Genomic DNA, 25,204 nt, shown 5'->3' on the forward strand with positions numbered 1-25,204 from the left:
TAAACAACTAGAATTGGTGGTTCATGAAAAGAAATAGTAAGTTGGGTTTGAGAAACTCCCTTGCACTATTCATGTTCCTCAGTCAACCATCTCCTGTCCGGTATCCTCTATGTTCAGTACCTATACATGGAGTATTGTCCCTCTCTGACTCTGGCGTGCTGAGTAGAGGATATGCGGTGGTCAATTATGTCGTTTTATTTAGGGCATAGTTGCGGGGCAGGTACCGTTTTGAGACTTGTTACTGCTCAACGCATGGTGGGTCCAGCAGATCTGAGTTATACTGTGGACTCCCATGTCCATGGAAAAACGGAGCACCGAACATGAATGCTCCGAGGCAAGCGTGGAGTTCCGTTCGCAGGTATCGGAATTTCGGTTGAATTGTTAATGTTAGTGACGAACAGAACATTCAGCCCTCCGCTAATATTTGAAATGTTAAAACTGAAAGTTAAAATGTCCCGAGGCGAAGCTGAAACCGTTGTTCATTTTCACAAACTGTGCAGTTATCTGTGATAACTCCATTGGAGGCTGATAATATACATGTGACAAAATAGTACGGCCTTGTCGCTTCACTAGTGAAGCTGCTTACGGGGACACCTCTCCATCCAAAGCATCCTGCACCAAGAGCCCATGTTTTTTTCCATTCATTCATTTTAATGGATTATGGGAGATGGGCACCTGAATCTCCGATACATACTCCCGACACATGAAACTCTAGATAGGAGTGACAGATATGAGTATGGATGATATTATATCTGCTGGTCAGACAGAGTAGGGAGATAGGCAGATGCTAGTTATACTACACATATTGGGTGCAATGATACTACACATAGCGACATGATAACTGATCACCTTCTGATGCACAACAGGTGCATAGACCTGGATTAGACTTTCCCTCTTTTTGAGATGCTGAAGCTGGTTGCATGCCCAAGAACATGCGCATACTGTTTATACGTGACGTTGAAAGGAAACAACCAATTGTATCTCCCCGGGTGGTGTCCCTGGGAGCTCGGGCATCATGTCAGCACGTCATGACGCAACATGTTCAACAGATTTCCTTCTTCTCAAGGAAACTCCGAAATTAGCCTCTGTCACTCTCCTTACTCTGTCTGACCAGCAGGATGATAGAATGCCACATATTTGTCACCCTTATCTAGAGTTTCATGTGTCGGGTGTTTTACTGCAGTCTGTGACCCGAATCTCCTCCAGTTGCCTACTCGTATATGCCAATCTGACTCAGGAGATATGCTGCCATGTGTGCATCACTGCGAAGGAGAAAGTTGGAGTATAAGCACAGTCTTTCCCTCAGTAGGAACTGGTTTCCACTTTATATCGACAGAAACTGTGTAGTGAGCCACAGGTGTGAAATTTCCCGAATCTAATGGAAGTCACCTCCTGGAGGCAGTATCACATTGCTTCGGGTTTCACACTCTGCATTATACCTCCAACTCGTCCAAAGTGACATTGGACCTACTAGAACCTTTTTAAGACTTCATTTTAAACCTTTTCCCAATGTTAGCAGTCAGCTGACCGTGGCACCGGCTCTTTGAGCGCGTTGGAATGAATGAAATATTGCTGTAGGATATTAACACATGATATCGCACCGTGCAATTTCGTCCCATTAAAACTTAAGCGGTATTTGGATATGAAGGCAACACTTCTCCCTTGCTCGAGAGTAATGCGGAATTGGTGGTGTAACTCCGGTCTGCTGGCTCCATGTTGCTCTAAGGAATCACTGTTGATAGATACATAGATTAGATAGATAGATAGAGTTAGATGATCAATCTTGAGGGATAATATTTTGAAATGGTTAAACTAACTTTATATTTTAACAAAAAGTGTTAAATGGAAGGTTTTTCCGCTTTCAAAAACGAATCCCTCCATTTTTCATCTTTAATTGAGAGAACGAGTTTGTGTCCAGCCATCCAGTGAAATCTGAGCCCTGCATTTCTCCAAGCGGTTCCAATGCACAGTAAGTGTTCCCAGCCTGGCCGAATGGCTTCCAGATTTGGACAGAATCTCTCCTGTCTAGACTCTACGTTGCGATTTTTTTTCTCTCTCTCGCTTCTGTAGCTGAATAGACTGGAAAATAAAATGCCAAAAGAAAAAAAATACCGCCTATCCCTCAAGTTTTCTCATAAAGATGTGTGACAGATCCGCACAGTCGCGACGTCTCCGCCCCAAGAGCTTTGCAAAATACGTGTCGTCTGATCATCTGGCACTTAATACGTTTCCATCCAATCCTTTCGGCTGGTACACAAAGATAATTCTTATATAAGAGGGAATATTAAAAGTAACTGTATTCAGTTTCAGCCTGTGTACAAGAGGAGTACTGTATATATAAATTAATATATTAAAAATAACTTTTTCTAAAAAATTCCTCCATAAATTTTAGAGAAAGTTGAAACGTTTTAGCATTTTGATAAAGATCACACACTTTTTTTTTTGCCAAAGAAAAGATTGTTCTGGATGTGAATTGATTGGATCTTGAATTAAGAATAACACACTCTGGGTGCCTCAAAAGTTGATGGTGAATGAGAAGTGATTTTATCCCAGATAATTTTAACAACGACCCTACTCTAACAACTTCGAATAATTATTTGGCTAATTCACATAATCAGTAACATTCCACCGCACTGAATTATTACCTTTAACTCTTTGCTCTCCTCGATGTCCTTCGCAGCTGTTAAGAGATTATTCAGTTCCCTATCCCACAACATCTGCAGAAATGATTTTCTTCAAATTCTTGATGTTGAATATTATAAAGTAAGAGTTGTAGGAATGTGCGAAAACACACACACACACACACAGACACAAATGCACACAGAGAGACGCACCACATACATACCCTGTATATACAAAATGTACCACATACACAAACATGCCACATACATAATCACATCGTGTGTGACACAACACACCACATGCATAGACAAACATACCAGATGCATAAAAACATACAATGTGCATACAAAATATACCACATAAAGAAACAAACCACATACATACATAAGCACACCACATACATATAAAACTATCCACAGGCATAGGCAAACATACCATATGCATAAAATATATAATCAAGAAAGAAAGACTTGCATTTATATAGCGCCTATCATGACCTCAGGATGTTCCAAAGAGCTTTACAGCCAATTGAGTACTTTTGAAGTGTAGTCACTGTTGTGATGTAGGAAATGCAGCAACCAATTTCTGCACAGCAAAGTCCCACAAACAGCAATGAGATAATGGCCAGATAACCTGTTTTTAGTAATGTTAGTTGAGAGATAAATATTGGCCAGGACACCAGAGAGAACTCCCCTGCTCTTCTTCAAAATAGTGCCATCTATTATGTCCATCTGAGAGGGCAGACAGGGACTCCAAATAACATTTCATTAGAAAGATGTCACCTCCAACAGTGTAGCACTCCATCAGTACTACACTGAAGTATCAGCCTGGATTTTGTGCTCAAGTCCTGCTTAAACCCACAACCTTCTGAATTGGAGGTGAGAGTGCTCACACAGAACCACACACAAACCATTCACAGACATAGCCAAATAAACTGCACAGACATGGCAGGGGGGAAGAGAACCAGAACCCCAAATTTATTTTTAGCATGGGTTAGGTCCCTCTCTCCCTCAGAATTGTCCCTATTATAACTCCCTCCCAATTTATCATATGTAACTGCTCCTCTGCACAAACTCACATGTACATAATGTACGTACAAATAGATTTATATACACATAAATATAAACATACATATATATATGCAAAGCTACACACACAAACATTCAGGTATAAATATGTATATATGTGCAGACACATTCATAAGTATATATATATACAAACACATGTATTCGCAAGCACGCCACATATACAGAAATGTACACACTATGTAAAACTAATGTCATGTGCAGTAACTTCTGAATGTAAGGGTTGACCATATATTTTCCATTATGGTGCAAAAATACAGAATTACCCCAAGAGATAAGTATTTTTATTTAATACATAAATAGCTTGATATTATTTCACTTGCATACTTATACATATGCCTTTTGGTTAAAGATCTTACTAAAATTCTGGTCTCTGAGTCAGAAGGTTGTAGGTTGATGCTCACTCCAGAGACTTGAGCACAATATCTGGATTGACACTTCAGTGCAGTACTGAGGGAGTGCTGCACTGTTGGAGGTGTCGTTGGGGTGAGATGTTAAATGGAGACCAAGTCTGTCCTCTTAGGTGGACATAAATGATCCCGGGCACTATTCAAAGAAGAGCAGGGGAATTCTCCCAGTGTCCTGGCTAGTATTTATCCCACAAGCAACATTACTAAAAACAGATCATCTGGTCATTATCTCATTGCTGTTTTTGTGCCCAGTTGGCTGCTGCCTTTCCTGCATTACAACAGTGACTACACTTCAAAAGTACTTAATTGGCTGTAAAGGCTTTGGGTCGTCCGGAGGTCGTGCAAGGCGCTATATAAATGCAGTTTAAAAAAAAAACACAATTTACTATGTTGACAGCGAAAGTTAAGACCCAAAATTTCGATGCTGACTATTTGGAGGGGGGCGTGGGGTGGTGGTCAGTTTCTAAAAACTCTATTGGACAAATTTTCCACCAGAAATTCCTGTCGTACAGATGTGCTGTCACGGGGATAACCCGAAGAAGGAAGGGTCTTTATAATAGTGCAGTTCCTTGTAATATCCCTCACGGACAGGATTGATTCATTACTATATTAAAAAAAAACTAGACTCAAATCTACAGCCACTTTTCAAAGAGCCTCCATATTTTCATAGTGCCGTTCTGAGCTTCATAACAATAATAATTTAAAGAACATTCCCCAGTTTAATTTAAAGATGGTTGCAAACATAGATTTCAGGGCTTAATCCTTTTTGTTACCTATTGGCAGCTAATAATGTTACAAAAGTGGACTTTATAGTTACTGGCGTAACTGTGTTTAAAGTTGTGCAAATGCAGCACAGAGAATATTGGTCTGGTGCAGTCCTAAGAGAAGGAAGAAAGAGAGAGAGAGAATAATTGAGAAAGGAAAAATGCATCGTGAGATAAAGAATTACTAAAAGAAAATACAGGGAAGAAAAATGCAAGGAATAGTCTGGGTTGCACGCAATTGCTGGTCTGTCCATTGCCGCTACCTTGTTTAATTTCTACAGTGTTTGACCCATGTTCCTTTTTAGTTGAAAAACAGGAAACCGAGCCCTAGAGGTTCTTTTTTGTGTGTGTAGTTGGGGCGGGGGGGTAGTAAAAGAAACGACACACTTCACTCATATACCAGCACTGTGTCTGACCCAGTCTTGGGGGTCGGTGGGTTTTTTTTTTAACTTCAATTTTTTTCAAAATATTTTTGGCAGACTTCAGGAATGTCTGGGAGCTCAGGGAATGGGGCATGCGCGTGGTCTAACGTTCTGAAAAAAAAGGAGAAAGTTATAGACTAAACCGCAGAAATGTAAACACGTCTGCAGGAAAAAAAAGAGAAAAAAAGGGCACTGAACACACAGGTACCACAATCAGACTTCTGTTTGAAGGAACCCCAGAGCGCCCAGTAAAACAGAACTGTTGTAGGCTTATTGTACAATTAACAAATATTGCTAACATCTGTTTATGGAGATGTAAAGATTTCATTCAAAAAGCCTCTGTTCAGGTCTAAATTTTATTTTTAATGAATTTCCTCAGCTAGATTTTTTTTCTGCCCATTTATATTTGTCGCTCTTTAACTGGCAATATGTTATACTTCATCTCCCCTTTCCTTATTCCTCTTTCTTTTTTTCCCATTTTGTCTCCTTTCCTCTAAGTTTACTTCCGACTCTCATTCATTTGTGGTTTTCTGTTTCGTCGGTTTGTTAACATATCATCCTCTTCCTTCTGTTTATCATTCCCACTCATCTTCCTCTGGCTGTCTAATCTAATTTTGTTTTTGGTTTCATTCTCTGTCCCTCCATCTTCCAGTATTTTTCTCTCTTCCCTCTTTTCCTTTCTAACTCTTTCTCTCTTCTCCCCTTTCCTGTCTAACCCTTTCTCTCTCTTCCCTCTTTTCCTGTCTAAGTCCCTCTCTCTTCTCCTGTCTAAGACTTCTCTCTCCCCTCTTTTCCCGTCTAACTCTCTCTCTCCCCTCTTTTCCTGTCTAACTCTTTCTTTCTCTCTCTCTCTCACTCTCCTCCCTCCCTCCTGTTTTTTGTCTGGCTGTGCTGTGTAGTGTATGGGGAGTCTGGGCACTCTCACTGATCCGTGATTGGAGATTTCAGGGAAACAAGGAATTCCATTCACCGAGTCTCCCATTCACAGCACTCACACCAGAGCCAGCACCTCCGCCACCCGACTGCTTGACTGCTCCAGACTCTGTAAGTACGCGCCGTTCACCACTGACCCAGCGCACACGAGCCGCCTAGGTTCCTATCATTTTAAAATGCATATATAGGAAATAAATATGTATTTATTACAAAATGGTCTCTACGCGATCAGCAACCGTTAACTTTTTACAACTTGCATTAAAAAAGTTTTTTTTTGGTGTCACGTTATGGTTTACAGCGAATGGGACGTAGTTAAAAGATTCTGCAGATGTTAGAAAGATGTTTACCTCTGTTTGTTTGTCGATATAAGTGAAAGTATCGGCACTGTGGTGACGTGATATCCTGACTGGAGTCTTAGTTTTTTTAAAAAAAAGAAACAGAAACAACATCAACAAAAAAAAATGTTTATATTTGGAGGCGAATAACGGACGAGCGAACCGCTCAATTCGGAGAATAACTTTCGCATCAGACGGACAGAAGCGGCTGGGTTCGGGGATTTCAGGGATTGCATCAATCCCGCGTCTTCTATCCCCGAAAATGTTTTGTTTTCTGCCGAGCAAGTGCTGAAGCCGCAATGTTAAATATTTACTTTAGAGCCGATCGTGGCATCGAACTAAAGGCTACAAGATTCTGCGGGCACCGTTTGCTCAATTTCTCCAACCTTTCGTTATTTTTTTTAAAACGACTCTTCCTTTAAAATGCGTTATGCCATGCCCCTTATTCTTAAATTGGCACTGTTCCTAGTTTTTAATTCCCTCCTACAAACTCACACACCTTTACAGTTATATTCGTCTCACTATCTCTAGCCATCTATTCCCCCCTCTCTTTAATCAATATATTAAGTACCCAACTTTGTTTTTCCACTGTCCTTCCTTCACTCTCTAATTGACGAATGGAGAAGAGAAATCCCCCACCTCCTTGTCTGAACTATATCTGACACGTGTTTAAAAAGTAATTTCTGTGTTAGTTTGGGGATCACGTTTCGAAAAATAAAAGCGAGGAGCTAATCCGTTTGCTCCAGTTATCCCGTCCAGATGCTTATCCCAGCCTGCTTGTGCAAAATAGGGAACGCCGTGCCTCACAACTTAACTTTTAGTTTGTGATTTTCATTTTGCACCATTTATATTTCGATTTAAAAAAAATTAATTTCATATTTTCACCTCTAATAGAGTTCCGGAAAAAAAGATTTTTAGTTGAATTGAGTTGAATGAAAGTTATTAAAGTAACATTTCCTAAAGTAACATTTCTTATATCAATTACTCAATTTCTTGCCCTGGCATCATCTGTTTTGCGGGTTTTAATCACACTTAACAACGCCGTTACTTACATCGAGATAGCACCATCAAATTAACAATGCCAAAGATCCTTCTCTTTATTAATTCCACATTTTTCCCCCTCAAGTAAGAAAATACACGTTATAGAATAATGAGCCGAGCTTGATATTGGGTCAACAAAAGAAAAAAAAGAACAAAGCGAGGAGGGAAGAGGAGTGAAAGAACTTGAAAAAAAAGAAAAGATGGAAAAAGTTAAACATGTTGGTGTTGTGAGTGTTCTGCAGGATGTGTGTGATCACTAGCGAGAGCGGCCAGAGTCTGATAGTGAGTCTCTGAGAAGGCTGGACCCCATGTCCAGGACCGGCTGTTTTAGTTCTCCCTTACAGTTTAGCCCGGAGACGACAAATTAAACCATACCGTAAATCTTCTATTATAGGTAGTAAAAACTAATTTTAGATTTCCTGTCCATTGCAGCCGCTCGCCTGATTGCTACCAGTTGCAAGAATGCCCCAACGGCTTAAAAGGGCAATGCTTCATGGACTTTTAACTCAATTCAGATTTTTTTGGAGCCTCCTGACGCAGCAATTGTTACACATAAATCTCCCTCTCACCTGTTTTGCAAATTCAGCATGCGTCCCTTTATTAATCTACGTATTTAATTATTAGTTATGGGTGATGGTGGGTCCTACCACTTTGTGGCATGATTTATTTATTGTATTTACACTGTGTGTGTGGTGACTCCAGCACGAGTCTGTCTTTACCGCATTGACAAAGAATGGTGTAACATAAGACGAAGGGGCTGTTCACAATTTTTCATTAACAGAATAACAGAGATGTGAAATAGATTCACACCAAAAGTAGCTCATTTTTTGTTGATTGATTCTTTTGAAAGAGGCTGGAATCCTTATCTAAGGAAGGATATACATGCCTTAGAGGTGGTGCAATGAAGGTTCACTAGATTAATTCCTGGGATGAGAGGGTTGTCCTATGAAGAGAGGTTGAGTAGACTGGGCCTATACTCTCTGGAGTTTAGAAGAATGAGAGGTGATCTCATTGAAACATATAAGATTCTGAGGGGGCTTGACAGGGTAGATGCTGAGAGATTGTTTCTCCTGGCTAAAGAGTCTAGAACAAGGGGGCATAGTCTCAGGATAAGGGGTCGGCCATTCAAGACTGAGATGAGGAGGAATTTCTTCATGCAGAGGGCTGTGAATCTTTGGAATTCTCTACCGCAGAGGGCTGTGGATGCTGAGTCATTGAATATATTCAAGGCTGAGATGGATAGATTTTTGGACTCTAGGGGAATCAAGGGATATGGGGATCAGGTGGAAAGGTGGAGTTGAGGTCAAAGATCAGCCACGATCTGATTGAATAGCGGAGCAGGTTCGAGGGGCTGTATGGCCTACTCCTGCTCCTATTTCTTATGTTGTTATGGAAGGATATCTGGTTAAGAATGGGGTTGAAAGTTCTAGGAATAGGTTATAGCTATTGTCCTTTGTAGACATGCTCTCTGTGGAAAACAATACAAGATAAGGTAGACTGTAAAATTAGATTGATATCCTGGAGTTTTCATTCAGTTCATTTTAGTGGTGGCAGAGTCTTTGGAACGTGTATCTGCGATCATTTCCTTAGGAGATTAAAAAGAGAGTGTCCAACAGTGGGAAAGGTACATGTTCCACTGAGGGAGAAGCTGTGAGTGGTCTTTTTATTGTACCACACTCTGTAACAACAACTTGCATTTATATAGCGTCTTTAAGGTAGTAAAACGTCTCAAGACACTTCACAGGAGCATAATCAGACAAAAAAAAGTGACACCGAGCCAAAGGAGGAGACATTAGGGCAGGTGACAAAAAGCTTGGTCAAATAGGTAGGTTTTAATCAGTGTCTTAAAGGAGGAGAGAGGCAGAGAGGTTTAGGGAGGGAATTCCAGAGCTTAGGGTCTAGATGGCAGTAGGCACGGCCGCCATTAGTGGGGCAAAGAAAGATGGGGATGCTGAAGAAGCCAGAATTGGAGGAACACAGAGTTTTCAGAGGGTTGTAGGGCTGGAGGAGGCTACAGAAATAGGGAGGGATGAGGCCATGGAGGGATTTGAAAACAAGGATAAGAATTTTAAATGTGAGGTGTTGGTGGACCGGGAACCAATGTGTCAGCGAGCACAGGGGTGATGCAATGTCTTTAATTGAAGAATGCTCCATGGAGACTGGGATGCAGTATAATAATTCATTGAATGATGTTAGAATGCTGTGAGTGGTAACTCTGGAGGACAACTGGACTTTGGCTTCTCCACATTGTGTTCCACTGGTTCTTCATAACTCACTGCTCTGTGATGCAGTGCCTCACTGTTCCATTGCATCCAAGAAAGTTGCATTGAGGACACTTATTCATGTGGCAAGGCAATGCATATATTCAAATGCCAGTGACTCACGGGAGCACTGGTGACCCCAGGTCATATGACATTATCACATTTGGCTCAATGTTGGAAATATCTCATGTAGCATCATCATTTGGTAGAACGCATGTAAGCAATATATAATTTTAATCATTTCCTTTTTAACTCTTGTGTTTTTCTCCCACCAATTTCCTTTTCTCCTCTGTTAAAAGTGCTCGCTCTTGCTGGGATATGGTCCTATGAACATTGACCTTTCTCTGGTATCTGGCTCAGGTGGTCATTCTCCATTTGTGAGCCTGAACAGTGCAGGTTGGCAGGCCACTCAACTGTGGAAGGCATCACCCAATGCCCAGACTCTCTCACTTACCAGTAGGAGTCACTGAATGGTGATCAGGAGTGGGAACACTAAGTAGTTTTTTCCCTCCCTACCCCAGTAGCCATTCTATATCAGGCACACCTGAAAGTGTGATGTTATTTATCTAACATCTTGGCTGTGATTAATATTATCACAAAACTACCAAATTCTTTACAGTATTTGCAGTATATTTATCACTTCTTGTGTGAACTGAAATAGTAAGAGCAGCTTCTTCCTTTGTTGTTTGGGCAATGCTTTATTTGAAAAATATTTAGGTTGCTTTCATCTTTATAGTAAATCTTGAATATTCAATATAAAGTCTCAAACAACTTAAATATTTGGAAAAAGCAGCATTTGGGATGTTGCTGTTTCCATGAATTTAATACTGTAACCATGGGATAGTTAAGATCAGAAACTCGCTGTGTGAGACGTCCCAGGTAAAAATCTATATCCCAGTGCTTTATGACATTATGAGTTGCAGAATGCCAATGCAGCACCCAACATGATGGGGATTAATAAAGCACACTGTGCACTTGTAAGAATTCCCATTTAAAGAAGTAAAACAATTGATTTTTAAAAAACAACCCCACACTCAAGATTGGGTTTGGCTGTGATACCCCATGCAGTCAAATAGCCTGCAATATTCACCATTTCAACTCATCTATTTAAATAGTCAAATTATCGGAGGGCTGTCGGCATCTCAGAAATCCAGTTTGGCATGAGTGCATCAGAAGACAAATTGGGGATTTAAAAAAATCACTACAGACGTTGAACAAACAGAATACAAAATAATAAAACAAAAGCAAAATACTGCAGATGCTGGAAATCTGAAATAAAATCAGAAAATGCTGGAAATAATCAGCAAGTCAGGCAGCATCTGTGGAGAAAGAAACAGCATTAACGTTTAAGGCTATGTTTATTGTAAATGTAATAAAAAAGTTAAAGGTAACTATCCAAGAGTGAAATAGAATATAAAATATTCACATATTCATTAGAACACTATAAAATAATATGAAACCTTGTGTATATTATATAAAATAGAGATTTAAAAACATATTAAAATGTACCACTTATAATGATTGCTCCTAATCTTTGAAACAAGACAGTACTTAACATGTCACTGGTAGTGATTATGCCACCAATGCATTGATGTATTGTAGCCACTGGCAGATGGGCTATTAACCGTTTGACTCATACGACAGTACAGTTCCATTCTCACTAGATATCTTCTCTTTGACTAATACAGTCTACTTCTGATAACTCAAAGTTGTTTTTTGCACTAAAAAATGGAAACATCCAATAATTTGAAATAAGCAATGGAAATAACATAGCAAAGTGGAAATTTAGTATTAAAAGTTTTGAATTATCAGATTATTTGAACTAAATAACTGAACTAAGAGGAGAGACTGACCTTTCAACTTCCAAAATAATTTTTGCGTATCTGCCCTTCTTACTCTAGTTCCTCTAAACTGCCCAACCTAGTAGCATCTCTGTAACTTAGAGAAAGTATCTCATCCTTAAAGCTTGCTTTTGAATTAGGTCGATCTAATTAGATGAGAGTCTATACTAATCTAAGACAATGAACCGGGCCAGTAAAGTGTGATGACCATTCTGTAAAAGATCAGTAATACTCCAGTACACAGGCTATTTCAGATACTCATCTAACACAAACCCTTAATAGCCTTTTCTTAGATATGACGTACATTGGCATTCTTTTGGAATGGTGGAATGGCCAGTACCCTACAATCTTATGTAATACTTTCATAGCACTCCCATGACTATCACTCACATGTTTTCAGGTCTTATACTGTTGAAATGATCATATGACTGCAGGTGTTGCTGTATATCACTGAGTTATTTCAAGCCACAAATTGCTCATTTGTCAATTTCCCAATCTTGGCCATGCCGAGATGTTGGGAGAAAGCTCAGACCAGAAGACAGATGGCTTCCCAGAGGGAGGAAGGTAGAGAGGAATAACCATGAGGTACAGTCTTGTGCGCTGGCTTAAGCCCAGCACTGGCAGAGGTATGGGATCAAGTCATCTGCCTGCCCTCTAAACTGGGGAAGATTTGGGGGAGAAAACAAAAATAAGTAAAAAAGAATTTAAAAATGCTGCTGATTTGACCTAGCATTTGAAATGTCCCAGAATCACTCAGTGACATGCCCCACCAATAATGTGCTTGGCTTACATCAGCGCTTTAGATCAAGTACCAGTCTGTCCCATTAAAGGGTAATTTAAAAAAAAGCATTAAAGTATTATGTATAGAATAATAGAAGAGTTTACTTAAACTCCTGACAATATTATAAATGTGTTTCAACTTTGTTTGAACAGTTTAAGACTTCATCAGAACCTCTCAATTCAAAGTTTAATTGGCCACTGAACTATTATTCATTCATTATAATACATACTATTTAACATTTCTTTGTTTAAATGTATTTTTTCACAGTTTAACACTAGTAGAGTTGGTGTATATTTTGAATTTTCAGTTGCTGAAAGGTGCTGTGGGGACAAAACAAGGTGCATTGAAGGACACAGGTGAAAAGCTGAAGCTGTACAGTGTCACATGATTGATATTATGATGACAGTGTGCCATTTTTTGGTAGCAGATTAGAGGATGCAATATACATTATAACTCAATAGAACAGAATTATTTCCATCTAAAGTACTCTGAGTCGCAAGAGAAGACCTCACAATGCAGTAAGTTCTCTCTTCTCCAATTCAGCATCTTAACCCTGTAAAGCCTCTCACTTCCTGTTACATGATGGACAGCCAGGTGCCATAATGTGCCGAGCATACTGTGATGGTTAGTAGTGATTAAACAATAACAATTGCAGCTATCATCGGGAGTCCCAATCTCTCATAGTAAACCCGCCTGTCACACAGAAATAAACAAATAGAAACCAATACATATCTATATATCTTATATATATATATCTTTTACATTTTTGAGTTGTCAACGCCACCAATCCATTGAAATCAATGGGTAAAGGTGTAATAATAGTAACACCTGCTATTCTTAGTTTCTCCACAGGATGGCACTGTTATCGCTTTTAAAAAAATAACGGCCCAGAATTTGCTGGGAAAATAATGACGAGTTCATGCCGCTCGCCATTATTAATGTGTAAAAAACTGAGCAATTTGTGGCGAGGAAGAAATAGGCCATGATTTGTGAATCGCCACAAACTCTGGACGGTTTGCGCCGCTCCGCCGCTGGCCTCGCAAAAAAGGAATCTCGCCATCAACCTCCCCATGAGTTTTAGGAAATTGCTGGGTCTGCGTGAAAATATGAATTAAACTCATTGCAGAAAGTTGGGGCTGCTATTTCACGGCAGTTAATGACGTTGATTTATGTTCCTGCAATGCCACTCAACCTTGGAGGCCCATAAAGGGAACAATTGAAACTTGGGAGTCTCACTCCTGCAGGCAGTAAATTATCCGTAAAGGTTTTTAAAATTCAAATTGAAATTTTTTTCTTACTTTTCCTTTCTGTTTCTTTTTTCTCTCTTAATCCAATCTTTTTTGCCCTCTATTTATTTCTCTTTCTGTTTCTGATTTGACTCTAATTCACCCTACTTCCTTCTCTGTCGTTCCTCTGTTTCTTTATTCTTAAATCTCATTGGTTAAGGAGATAGACTGTGGGTTCCATTGTTCACCAAGGTCCCAGATGCCCTTTGCCCTCACCGCACCATTAACATCTCACACTTCCAGCAATTTGCGGCGCAAAAAGATTTCGAGCTGAAGGATGAGATGATTTCTTTCAACTAATCATGAGCAAGGCCATGGGAGATTCACTAGTGTATATATAAAGGTTGTGTCTAGTGAATATCCGTCTTACCAGTCAGCATATACACCAGGCATCATATAGCACATCTTACACTTCAGAGTGTCACTTTGTTACAGATGCAAAACAATCTTAATAAAAAGGAAGAAAGTCATTGACCAGAAGCCTGAAATTTACAAGCAGATCATTTGTCCTGTAATGACCTTAGCAGTGTACAGCCAGCTACAATTACTTGAACTTGCCCATTTAGATCAGTGATTTGAAAGGGGCAGATCAGATTAGCAGTCAAATATTACAACTGTACTGCAGACCTAAGTCTACCAGACAGCAATGCAAGGGCAGATCTGTTAGTAAAGAATGAAAAATCGCTGTGGGTGTATTCAAGGAGCAACACACTCTGAAGATTCAGATGATGGACAAACATACTTATAATGCCATCTGAGCCCCCGAAGTGTGTTAAATTCTGTATACATTTGTAGCCGATTTCCTCCCCTTTTTTTCTCCTACAGGCACTTACTTCTGTTGGGATACAGTTCAATAGATAATTCCAGGCCTTTGACAACTCACACAAATGCCCATATTTCTTGCCTGAGCATTGGCAAGTTATCCTATCATTTGTAGATAAACCTGATGCTCACATCCATAAATGCGCAGGGGTCAATCAATAGTGATTAAGAGTGGGAATCTTGGCTAATTTTCCTCTTGCTAGTCCAGGGACACCGAGGTTCATTGGAGAATTGCACTTGCTGTTCCACCTGTGGACAACTAACTCTGCAGAGACCAGGGGTTGAACCTGGGACCTTCTGATCTGTATGGCTTAGTATTACATTACCTACTAAGCCATTAGGGAGCTATCCTTTTCCTTCTTATATAACATAGTTTTGTAACAGACCCCCAAGCAACTACTTTATATGGATACATTTATTTTTCCAAACCTCATTATCCAATATAAATGTCAGAAATTAATCATTTGCAATTTGGTTTTCATGACAGAAATCCGAACACTACAGCTTCCAGCTCCCACACCAGTAATGACATTGTAAAGGCATTTCTGACATCAGACACCAAAGCTCTTTAACAACAAATCAAATCACGCACCTTATGATAACCAAATATCAACTTCCATTGAGTATACAGATTTGCAGCAATCTTGATTCTTGTTACATTATTGTCTGTGATTCCAATGCTCTCCTGGCCGGCCTCCCATCTTCCAACCTCCATAAACTTGAGCTCATCCAAAACTCTGCTGCCCGTATCCTAACTCGCACCAAGTCTCATTCTCCCATCACCCCTGTGCTCGCTGACCTACATTGGCTTCCGGTCCGGGAATGGCTCAATTTTAAAATTCTCATCCTTGTTTTCAAATCCCTTCATGGCCTCGCCCCTCCCTATCGCTGTGACTTCCTCCAGACCTACAGCCCTCTGAGATCTCTGCGCTCCTACAATTCCTGTCTCTTGCACATCCCTGATTTTAATCTCTCCACCATTGGTGGTTATGCCTTCAGCTGCCTAGGTCCTAAGCTCTGGAATTCCCTCCCTAAACCTCTCCGCCTCTCTACCTCTCTCTCCTCCTTTAAGACACTACTTAAAAGCTACCTCTTTCCTGTCCTAATATCTCGTTATGTGGCTTGGTGTCAAATTTTGCTCCTGTGAAGCACCTTGGGACGTTTTACTATGCTAAAGGCACTATATAAACGCAAGTTGTTGTTGTTGTGACAGTGGGGTCAGATTAATAGAGTGAGATTGTACCATCCTGTTAAACACCACAAAAGCATTGACATTCCTCAGCACTTTTACAGAATAAACCATCGATCTTGTTTCACAGTCACGAGCATATGACTCCTGATTATATGCTATTTGATAGGGTCCCTAGTTGTGAAAAAAATCAGGATGCACTGAGGTCCTTATGAAGGTATTGTTGGTTATTACCATAATGTAACCATCCTTCCCCCCACCCTAGTCACATTTAGATTATTTAGTTGCACTTTCCTGCAATTCTGTACAAATAGTCTGACTTCAGACAGTGTGATAATTAACGGCTTCAAACTCCCTTTATGTTATTAATTGATATTTAGAACAATGGCATTGATAACATAGTCCAGCAATTAGAGATGACCCACCTTCCCCTTCACTAATACTCCTACACAGAGTTGATGTTCCATGTGTCTCTGGCCTCCATTTACAGCCCCCCTAGCAATGGGCTGGTACCAGAGCTGGTGTTCAATACTGTTCTCTCTTATTCTCTTGGTCAAAGAAAACAAAGGAATTCGATTAGGATGTGGGACCTCTCCCAACATCCACATAATAGTTCTAGTAAACTTTAGAACCTATAGTTTTTTTAATCTTTAGTTTTAATTGCAGTACTTTTGTGCGGAATCTATCTTTTTCTTTTCTTTCCCCAATTTTCTCCCATCTATTCCTCCTGTCCTGGGATTATCGACTCCTTGCTGGAATATCTTTCCATGAGTACATCTCACCCTTTGGTATCTTGGAGAAATTCACACATGAACAAGTTACCATTCTTTGTGTGTGGGGCTTAGACAGGGAGAGTCAGAGCCTGCTTGATAGCACAGGACATCGCACCAGGGCCTGAATCCTCTCCTCACCCGACCCTCTCACACACACACACACACTTCCAGCAGGTCACCGGATAGAGATCAGGAGCAAAAGGCTTGACCAATTCCCTATACGAGAAGCGCTGAGGCCTATAACATTGCCCTGCCTACTGCCTGGTTGAGACCAACTAACTTGCTACAAACCAGGGATCTAACTGGGGCCTTTCTATGGTCTGAATAGCCCAGCTACACACTGCCTAGGCAATTGAGGGAGCATTTAGTTTTTTTTAATCCTGTAGGAACATGGCTCGTCTTCAACTGTTCAGGGTGGCACGTTTGAAATTAAGGTTTCAGTGTGTGGGGAATTAAAGATGTGGCCAATACTCAATTGGTGCAGTATGTTGGAGAATCTCTGAGAATGGATCTCCAGCACAAATAAGAAAATCATGAAGAAAATAGATTTTAAGCTGCTTTATCATGAAGAATTTTCAATTAATGTTGTATTTGTTTAGAAAAGCAATCTAATGCCATTGAATATATCTGAGAATAGCCCCTTTTAAAACCAGGGAGTTGTTATTTCAGTAGTTAGCTACATCTTGTACCAAAACAGTGGCTTGTAAAACGTTTCTGATACACACACATCTTTCCTCATTATTGCCTAATTTCCCAATAAGTGGCTGTTCTTTTCCATAATGCAATCCCAGGATTTTATAGCTTTGAATGAGGTTACTGAGTATAAATAAAATTCCATTAGTGTTAGTGTGTCTATTGCCTCCAGCTTCACTGCTGGTACTAATGCTAAAATCTTTACTGTCACCACTGGCCTTATAATAGACCATTTTTTGTAGCTTTTTGTGATATATATTATTATTTGGACTTTAATGTGGGGGGCTTGATCAAGAAGTTTGAAGATGATACAAAAATTGGCCGTGTGGTTGATAGTGAGGAGGAAAGCTGTAGACTGCAGGAAGATATCAATGGACTGGTCAGGTGGGCAGAAAAGTCACAAATGGAATTCAATTCAGAGAAATGTGAGGTATTGCATTTGGGGAGGGCAAACAAGGCAAGGGAATACACAATAAATGGGAGGATACTGAGAGGTGTAGAGGAAGTGAGGGACCTTGGAGTGCATGTCCACAGATCCCTAAAGGTAGCAGGACAGGTAGGTAAGGTGGTTAAAAAGGCATGCGGGATACTTTCCTTTATTAGCCGAGGCATAGAATATAAGAGAAGGGAGGTTACGCTAGAATTGTATAAGACATTAGTTAGGCCACAACTCGAGTACTGGGTACTGTTCTGGGCACCACATTACAGGAAAGATGTGATTGCACTCGAGAGGATACAGAGGAGATTTATGAGGATGTTGCCAGGGCTGGAGAATTTTAGCTATGAGAAAAGATTGGATAGGCTGGGGTTGTTGTCTTTGGAACAAAGGAGGCTGAGGGGAGATTTAATTGAGATATATAAAATTATGACAGGACTGGATAGAGTGGATAGGGAGGGCCTATTTCCCTTAGCAGAGGGGTCAGTGACCAGGGGGCATAGATTTATAGTAATTGGTAAAAGGGTTAGATGGGAGCTGAGGTGAATTTTTTTCACCCACAGGGTGGTGGGGATCTGGAACTCTCTGCCTGAAAGGGTGGTAGAGGCAGAAGCCCTCAACTCATTTAAAAAGTACTTGGATGTGCACTTGAAGTGCCGTAACCTACAGGGCTACGGACCAAGTGCTGGAAAGTGGGATTAAGCTGGATAGCTCTTTTTCGGCCAGTACGGACACGATGGGCCGAATGACCTCCATCTGTGCCGTAACCTTCGATGATTCTATAAAAACACTGTCACAAAATACCGCAGTACTCACATAACCGGTATCTGATGAGGCTGGGACGCTGCCGGTAGCAGTTTGAGTTCGTACCTGCTTTAAAGCGGCGCAAAAAAGCGGCACTCAGCAGTGTTGCTCACTCTGCGCTGTTTTTCGGTCAGAACTGACATTAAAATGTTTGAAAGTCAGCTTTAAGAAAATTCCCAGGCTATTCCTTCAGTTCACAGGGAACGTCAAAAGGCTCAGGAAAAGCTCGACCTTGTAAATCACTGTCGCTATCTCCTCGGGGTGATCTCACACCGGCCACTGTCACAGTTTGACGTGTCCCAGTATTGATGGCATGACCTCCCTACTTATTCTGCACTTTTAATGTTGGTCCCAATATTGAGGATCACGCACATCTTATGCCTGTGGGTCAGCACACACCTTTGAGTTCTCACTAAAGATTTGATATTTAAGGCATCAAGCGATTTCATGTCAGCCAATCTGTCCCGCCCTCCAGACTCTGTCGCTCTGAGTTCCCCCTTTTGGACACAGCCATCAGATGTAGAGACATAACAGTGGGAACGAATTTCACATTGCAGTTGTATCACAGTGACAAAAGACTCTAGGCAACAGTTTCAACGGAATTCCTGCTGCTACTAAAAAGGACCGAAACATTAATGTTTAGAAATCATATGCGTGATATTGGTGTACAAATGCTAAACCCGTCCCTATCAAATCGTTTGGTTCCGTATTTTAATGGGTTGATGGGATGTATCAATTTAAAGTAATAATAACAAAAACAAGGTTTATTTACGAAATTAAAAACAGCCAGAATCCCTCAAGCATCGGATTTGGAAAGGGAAAAAAATCAAGGCACCAAAGTAAATTATACCTATCTATAAATATTTAAAAGATCCACCTAAAAGAGTAAAATGAGACTGAAGACTATTTAACAGTGACATTAGTAACAGACACCCTGTGACACTCACAGTCCCGGCTGGGCGTTGGTGAATTAATTGCCTATTAAAATCAAGCCTGGTCTTCATTGACAGATGTCAGTTCATTTTTAAAAACATTTTTGCAAAAGACCTGACATTAAAACCTTTTATTACCTCATCTACAATCTTTTGCGTTTCCCCTCTTTGTTGCGATAATATACAACTTTATTACTACGATCATAAACTGCTTTGAGTCATTTATTTAAAGATATCCAAAGATATCTAAAAATGAAAAAATAACAAAAGTAAGGAGATTCTTAGTTAATTTTATTTTCTTCTAATGAAGTGTGAGAAAGGATATATTTTTGATCGCTGATTCTATGGAGACGGTAAAGGGAGATCTTCGTGTAAAAAAGTCTGTAGTAATAGGTTTAGGATTTCACTACGCATAGCGCCCAGGAGTAACGCTTCCCACTTGTAGGAAGCAGTTATTATTTCGCTAGAATATGGAACATAGAAAGTCTTCCCGTGTTTATGATGTCCCTATGTTTACGGCTAACACACAACTAATAAGGGACCTCTTCCCCTTTTCAATGACTAGCATTTAAAGCAGTTCACCCTGCCCTCCCCCACTTCCAAAATAAACTCAATGATTAAGTTGAAGGGAAACTTTCCTTTGAATTTATTTCTTTTTCTGTTACTGGATTTCACTAAGACTTCACTGATCAGAAAGGAAATCCAGCACGGCAGTGCTGACTGTGCGTTCAAATGACAGATCAGGTTATATTTGCAGGGATGTGGCTTCACCTCGCTGTTTGATGAATCAGTGCTCTGTGTTTGCCAGGAATCTTATTTTAGGGAGGGTTCAGCAACAATTCATCAAAATCCTAGAAATCTGCAAAGCAAGGAAAGCAAAAAAAAACGCAAAAAGATAAATAAATACAGTATCTGCATCAAACTGTCACATTTGTACTATTATATTTGGCTGACATAGGTTGGGAGTGTTTGGTATGTTTTTTTGTACTGGGTCTTTATTCCATTCTGTAACAGCCTCGCTCAGTGATTTTATTTATTATAGTTTCGATGTTGCTAAGTAGAGGATGTGGTTGATATTCAAGTGGTGCGGCTTACATTTCTGGGAGAAATGACATTTGAGATTTTGCTGATGGTGACGGCTTTGGGTCAGCTAGGCAGGGGGAGGGGAAGTGAGAGACACTGTGGACAATCATTATTTGGTACTGTGTCCAGGGACTGCGCTCAATATGGTTCATTAACCTGCCCACTGCTTTATAGAAACCGAAGTTCCGATCTATTTTTATTACATGGCACTCTAGGATTGTTACTGATGTTTTGAGGATCATATTCCATCATTCCGTGAGAAAACTAAAACTTGTTGATCAACCATGGGGGGTGAATAAGGTTCTTGAGATTTTTAACAGGACTCCAGTTCACATCATTGAAAGGTGTCAGCAGTGGCTCAGTTGATAGCACTCTCGCCTTGAGTCAGGAGATTGTGGGTTCATGCCTTACTCCAGAGACTAGAGCACAAAACTAGATTGAGACTCCAGTGCTTCAGTGTTAGAGGTGCTGTCCTTCGGATGAAATGTTAAACCGAGGCCCTGTCTACCCTCTCAGCTGGTGTAAAAGATCCCATCTCACTATTCGAAGAAATGATGTGGAGATGCCAGTGATGGACTGGGGTTGACAATTGTAAACAATTTTACAACACCAAGTTATAGTCCAGCAATTTTATTTTAAATTCACAAGCTTTCGGAGGCTACCTCCTTCCTCAGGTGAACAGCCTCCGAAAGCTTGTGAATTTAAAATAAAATTGCTGGACTATAACTTGGTGTTGTAAAATTGTTTACAATTATTCGAAGAAAAGCAGGGGAGTTCTCCCCAGTGTCCTGGCCAATGTTTATCCCTCAACCAATATCACTAAAACAGATTATCTGGTCATTAGCACATTGCTATTTGTGGGACCTTGCTGTGCCAAATTGCAAATTGGCTGCCGTGTTTCCTATATTGCAACGTTGACTAAACTTCAAAAGTTCTTCATTGACTGTAAATAGCTTTGGGATGTTCTAAAGTTACGAAATACAAGTTCTTCCTTAAAGGGACTATTTTAATTTTTAAAAAAGTGTTTGGAAAACTTTGGGGGAGAAATACAACATCGTTGTGCCTGTTTTATGGTCGTTAAGCGGGCGCAATGATAAATTTGGTAGGGTTATGCCTACACCCGATCTGTGTGTGCATTCGGGCCACTGCTAAATTCGTCAGGGCCTTATTTTAGGTGTTCGTGGCCGCCGGAAATCAGTATAGGGCTCAGTTCAATATTGAATTGTAGGTCTTGTGCTCATTTCAGGGCCCGTTTGCTAAATTCGTTAAGACTAGTCAAAATATGCGCTGCACAAGCTCTAACTAGCTTTTCCAGATCTACAGCGGCCTGACCAGTCGCCCAGAAAGGGACCACTGGAGGCTGCCGAAGAAAGCATCGGGCAAGTTTTTTTTATACTTACCTCATAGAAAATAGGAGCAGGAGTAGGCCATTCAGCCCTTCGGGCCTGCTCCGCCATTCAAAATGATCATGGCTGATCGTCTGACTCAGTACCCCGTTCCCGCTTTTTCCCCATATCCCTTGATCCCTTTAGCATTAAGAAATATACCTATCTCCTTCTTGAATACATCTAGTGACTTGGCCTCCACTGCCTTCTGTGGTAGAGAATTCCACAGGTTCACCACCCTCTGAGTGAAGAAATTTATCCTCATCTCAGTTCTAAATGGTACGCCCTGTATCCTGAGACTGTGACCCCTGGTTCTGGACTCCCCAGCCATTGGGAACATCCTCCCTCGGCCCGTATTCCCTACTCTCCCTCTCTCCCCAAGCCCCCATTCTCCCCTTTTCTCCATCCCTATTCCCTGGTCTCCCTCTTTCCCCAATCCCACATTCTCCCTTTCTCTTCATCCCTATTCCCTAGTCTCCCTCTCTCCCCAACCCCTCATTCTCCCTTTCTCTCCATCCCTATTCCCTAGTCTCCCTCTCTCCCCTGCCCCCCATTCTCCCTCTCTCCCCAACCCCCCATTCTCCCTCTCTCCCCAAGCCCCAATTCTCCCTCTCCCCAACCCCTCATTCTCTCTTTTTCTCCATCCATATTCCCTAGTCTCCCTCTCTCCCCAACCCCTCATTCCCCCTCTCTCCCCTGCCCCCCATTCTCCCTCTCTCCCCAACTCCCAATCTCCCTTTCTCCATCCCTATTCCCTAGTCTCCCTCTCTCCCCAACCCCCAATCTCCCTTTCTCTCCATCCCTATTCCCTCTCTCCCCAACCCCCCCATTCTCCCTCTCTCCCCTGCCCCCATTCTCCATCTCTCCCTCTTTCCCCATTCTCCCTCTTTCCCCAACCCCCCATTCTCCCTCTCTCCCAAGTCCCCATTCTCTCTTTCTCTCCATCCCTATTCCATAGTCTCCCTCTCTCCCCAACCCCCCATTCCCCCTCTCTCCCCTGCCCCCCATTCTTCCTCTCTCCCCAAGCCCCTATTCTCCCTCTCCCCAACCCCCTATTCTCTCTTTCTCTCCATCCCTATTCCCTTGTCTCCCTCTCTCCCCAACCCCCCATTCCCCCTCTCTCCCCTGCCCCCCATTCTCCCTCTCTCCCCAAGCCCCCATTCTCCCTCTCCCCAACCCCCTATTCTCTCTTTCTCTCCGTCCCCATTCTCTAGTCTCCCTCTCTCCCCAACCCCCAATCTCCCTTTCTCTCCATCCCTATTCCCTCTCTCCCCAACCCCCCATTCTCTCGCTCTCCCCTGCCCCCCATTCTCCCTCTCTCCCCAACCCCCCATTCTCTCTCTCTCCCCAGACCCCATTCTCCCTCTCTCCCCAACCCCCCATTCTCTCTTTCTCTCCATCCCTATTCCCAGTCTCCCTCTCTCCCCAACCCCCATTCTCCCTTTCTCTCCTGTCGCTACAGTAATACTGCGGACTGCTGCTCCCCCCTCGCCCCCTCGCCCACCACTCCCCCCCCCCACCTCCAGGCCTTATCCGAGCACCGTGCCCGGTGTCTGAGCCAGCCGAAATCTGTCAGGCTCCAACCAGTGAGCTGCATCAAGGCGTCCGATTGGCGCCTGCAGCTCGCCGGTATGAATATAGTAAGGCCTGAAGACGATCTTGGGACAGTCCACGGGACTGCATCTTTGGGCACGCGATTCCAGCCTGGTTCGCGCCTGAAAATTGGCGCTAACTAATTTAATCCCCTTTATTTTTTGCCAGTGCAGATACTTTCTCTCTGCCGAATTCCATTCCCCTCCCTCCTGAAGGTGCCCATTGTTGGTGAGATGTAGGTCCGTGGACTCCCACCATCCTGTTTCCTTACACCTCTTCCATGTGTGAGTCTAGACAGTGAGTGTCACTAGGTTCTGTTTGTTTGCAAACACAGGACAGGGCAGGGCTGATGTTGTCATGACTAAAAATGATGCTAAATTACCTCTGCTAAAGAAAATGTCTGTGGACTCTTTCTCATGAGGATGGTTGCCTCTTTAAGATTACAGCTAACTAGATGTGGCAGGACTCGTCCCATTGGGCGGATGGTGGGAGTGCAAATCTCCTCTCAAACTGCCACATTAAATATTATTTGAAAGGTTTAGTGAAATGTTAGATCTGGCAAAGTTGCAACAAAAACAAAGAGAAGTGCACTTGCAGCTTTCTTTAATAGTTGTTATTCTTCAAATACCCCTAATAATATTGTTGCCCCAACCCTTCCTTGTAGGAGAAGGCAACACATATCACTCTGTAGTCGGCTACTCGTTAACTCACAATGTCTATTTCTCCCCAAGTCTGTTCCACTGTTTGCTTGTCTACCTCCCCCCATATCCCCCCTCTCTACGTCCTCTTCAATCTCATGTTCCCTTTTTGTTTCACCCTAGCCTTGTCTCTATTCCTCTCTTCTCCCTCTATCTGTTTCTCTTTAATCCTACCTTATGCTCTGTCACTTCCCCCTCCATTTTCTGTCCTCTCTCCCTTCTGTTTCTCTGTCTCTATCGCTCTCCTTTATTTCTGTGGGCAAACAATACACCCAGTGATGATTGGGGGACAGTTTTCTTTGTAGTTAGAATTTGGAAAGTTTTATTCTCCCCCCAACTTGTGGAAGACTGGCTGGTGACTGTGAGCCCTGTAAATCTTCCAGTGCACATCTAGATCTAGACAGTCACATCTACACACAGCATAGCTGACAAATAACCATCCTACCACATTCAGCCAGCCAATAAAGGTCAGAAAAACAACTCAAAGCGCTGGATGGTGCCAAGGAACGTTGAAAGTAGCAGTCCCGTTACCTAATGTCTGTTTTCTTGGTCAGCTTTGAGTCAAATGGAGACTTCTACTTATTGAGTCAGTGAGAAATCGAACTTTGTAGAGTTTTGCAGTTAAAAAGAACAAGTTGATGGAAAATTAATTCAAAGTCCTACACTTTAAAGTATTAAATTTACATTTACACTTTTAGATTTATAATTATAATAAATGTCTTGTATTTACATATAAATTAACTGACAGTCCTACACATTAAAGTATTACTTTTATAAATGTAAAAGTGTAAATATAAATGTAAGTCATTTATGCATTTGCCTCCATATATGTCTGTTACCATTTATGAGCTATGCTGTATATTTATTATATGTATTATATTTACACTTTTAAGTCCTATCACAGAGATACAATCAGAATTTTGTAATGGTGGAAATGTATGGTAATTAAGTTCTACTCACTAATGAAAATGGCCTGCTTCAACAAGTACCCCAGTTTCTGAAACACAAATATTTC

At 41.4% G+C, this 25,204-nt stretch overlaps 2 protein-coding genes across 3 annotated transcripts in view; one reads left to right on the forward strand and one right to left on the reverse strand.

Annotated features, from left to right (window-relative positions):
• The first annotated feature begins 5,971 nt into the window (after positions 1-5,971).
• Positions 5,972-25,204, forward strand: part of erg (ETS transcription factor ERG) — a 229,171-nt gene continuing 209,938 nt past the window's right edge. Inside the window, exon 1 of one of the 2 annotated variants that reach the window (XM_067993298.1) lies at positions 5,972-6,347. The gene's annotated coding sequence lies outside the window, so the exon portion shown is untranslated. The remainder of the gene's footprint in view (positions 6,348-25,204) is intronic. The other variant, XM_067993299.1, reaches the window with a different exon arrangement.
• kcnj15 (potassium inwardly rectifying channel subfamily J member 15) overlaps positions 20,075-25,204 on the reverse strand; it is a 277,287-nt gene continuing 272,157 nt past the window's right edge. Inside the window, exon 5 of the transcript XR_010964488.1 lies at positions 20,075-20,289. The gene's annotated coding sequence lies outside the window, so the exon portion shown is untranslated. The remainder of the gene's footprint in view (positions 20,290-25,204) is intronic.

This window comes from Heptranchias perlo, chromosome 11, assembly GCF_035084215.1.
Source record: "Heptranchias perlo isolate sHepPer1 chromosome 11, sHepPer1.hap1, whole genome shotgun sequence".
Lineage (NCBI taxonomy): Eukaryota > Metazoa > Chordata > Chondrichthyes > Hexanchiformes > Hexanchidae > Heptranchias > Heptranchias perlo.